Genomic DNA, 2,715 nt, shown 5'->3' with positions numbered 1-2,715 from the left:
CTTTTCCAATACTTTATATGCACCCAATTCTCTGCATTTCTTACATCCCTTTCTGCTTAAAATAGTTAAAGTGGTTTCTGTTTTCTAAAACCGACCCCCGAATGATACATGACTGGAGGTAAGCAAAATCTCCAGCTCAAGTACAGCACCATGATCCATATCTCTATGATCTTTGTAGCCATCAGGTAAACTGAACTGAAATACCACCACGAAATCTAGGGAATAACAAATTACTTCTTCCCGTGTGCCTTGCCCCACTTCTAAAGTAAGTTAGTGTGATTCTACTACTGACATTGACATAACGGATATGCTGTGGCGATCTCTCGGAATGCATGCTGGCAATTAAGCTCACAGCCATAATCCATTCAATAAGCATTTACACAGATAACCGTGAGATTCTTTAGAAAGGGTTATCAGGAGCTCACCACACTAAGAGTATAGCTTCCCTGTCCCTCCAGAGACGCATGGCTGATGGATTCTGACAAACTGGCTTGAGGAATCCACAGATCTAATGATGCTTGCCAACTTCCTCAGCCATTCTACATAGCTTTCTTTTGGATGAGGCATAGTTTGAATGTGTTCTCTGACACTATTCACACACTAGCACGAAAAGTATCTAAATCCATTTGACCTCACAGGATTATTCCTAAACAAGATACATTCTATTTATTCATGCTTTTCAGTAGCTGCTCTCGGGGTATTTAAACTCTAAGGGCCTTTTACATGAATCCCCAGTATACTAACCACTCTTAATGACATTGTTACTCATTGTTGGCATATTGAGTAGTCTCAGGTAAGTGGACTTTTTAATAATAAATGTCCATATTTTTTATATCAGGTAATTGACAAGACTATAAATCCAACCTACAGTTTAGAAAATCAAGCTCATAGCTTGATTTTCAAGGAGACACAAACTGAAATTCCTTAATTTTTTATGACCGACGTGCTGCAACAATCCCTGACTCTTATAACTACAGGGCTGAGATTACTATAAGAATTGGAGAAGGAATCAGAGATTTCCAAGCAATAATCCCTTTTGGAAAACAACAACAACAACAACCACCACCACCACAACAACACACCACCATTGAAATTTCATTGCATAAGGAAGCCATTCTGTCTTTCCTTGTCCACGGAAACTATTCTTTTTGCTACCCTGAGGGCTCTCTCCCAGGAGGAAGCTAATAATCTCCTTCATGCTGTATCTACTATCAGCAGACTAGGGATCATATCCCATTTTTCCCTGTGGTTATGTGCAAAACTGGACATTTCAAAAGAAATTTCTGAAAACATCACAGGAATTGGCAAACTCATGCCAGCAAAAAAAGTAAGCAATCTTTTTAGGAATATATATTGAGGCTACTTGGCTCAAAAGCATAGATGATACTTTTAGGTGGAGCTAAATGTGTTTCTATGGGCGCCTAATTCTCTTATGGTCTATACCCTACAATTTGCCCCCTGGATCAATGTTCCTATCTGTTAGGATTCTTCAGTTATAAACAATATAAATCAACTCTGGCTAGCTGAAATGGTATAGGAATTAATCGCTTAGGCTTTCCTTGGTACAAATTCTGATTCTTTAACTTACTAATTTTATGTCACTGGGCAATCAGACTAATCTCTATTTGCTTTCATTTGTAAAAGGGAATAATAAAAATAATAATAAAAATATTACACACTTCATAAGGCATTGTGAAGAATAGGCAGAAAATTACATGTCAAGAATTTGGCACATAGTAACTATTTAGTAGGTTTCAACTATGATTTTATATCTGGATGGCCTTGCCTGCATTTCTCAAAAGAATTGTTTATGATAGATAAATGAATGAATGAATGAATGAATGATAAATAAATAGATTGATAGATAGATAGATAAATAAATAAATAAATACCTGGAGCTCACCACATAAAGTTTTTGATGTTTATAAATAAGCTTTTTTCCTCCCCCCCCCTTAATGAAAGCTTGTAATTTGCAATGGTTGCCCTTGTGGTGTTAAATTTAGAGTTTATACTTGAAACCATTTGTGTCAGTTGGGTCCTAGAGTAAGCAGACCCTGAGAGAAATTTGGGAGTGCAAGAGGTTTATTGGGACGTAGTAGCTATAAAAGGCAAAAGGGGAAAGAAGTGGGATTCGGCAGGGAGAACCTTCAGACTCTGATGTAGCTCTGACATCTGCAGAGGGAGATGAGGAGGAAGCAGGTTTGGGTAGAAAGAGCCTCAGATCTGACAAAACATCAGCCAACCTGATGTTGGCGGAGCTCTAAAGCAAAGATTGTGTATTAGAGTATGCATTGATGGCTAGGCACTGGTGTCTCTGCTGTGCTATTATTGGCTGGGCGATGCCTTAGAAGAATGTGGCTTTATCTTAAAAGTTAAGGAAGATCCTGAAAGCATTAATAGCTGAGGCTGCTGGCAAGTTCTTTCTTGAAGGGAAGTTCTGAGGAGTAAACATCCATGGCTGCCGCAGTCCACCCTTCATGCTTCTTGGAAGCGGCTCCTCCAGGGTTCTAATGAGTCTCTCTTCCTAACGGGAATGTTACAGGCTCCAACTGACATTCATTGTCTGTCCTTCTCCAGTGATCATCCTAAATCCCCCTCTCCCTCAGCTACTACTTCTCTGGCCTCAGTGGCTTGTCTGTTTTGGTTTTTCCCAAAAGCTTATTGCTGAGGAGTCTGAGCCCTAGGGAACCATATTTTTCTCAGGTCACGATGGCT

This window comes from Ursus americanus, chromosome 6 (assembly GCF_024610735.1).
Source record: "Ursus americanus isolate L20-20 chromosome 6, mUrsAme1.1.p, whole genome shotgun sequence".
Lineage (NCBI taxonomy): Eukaryota > Metazoa > Chordata > Mammalia > Carnivora > Ursidae > Ursus > Ursus americanus.
The sequence above is the reverse complement of the archived record's forward strand: the minus strand, read 5'-3'. Positions refer to the sequence as shown.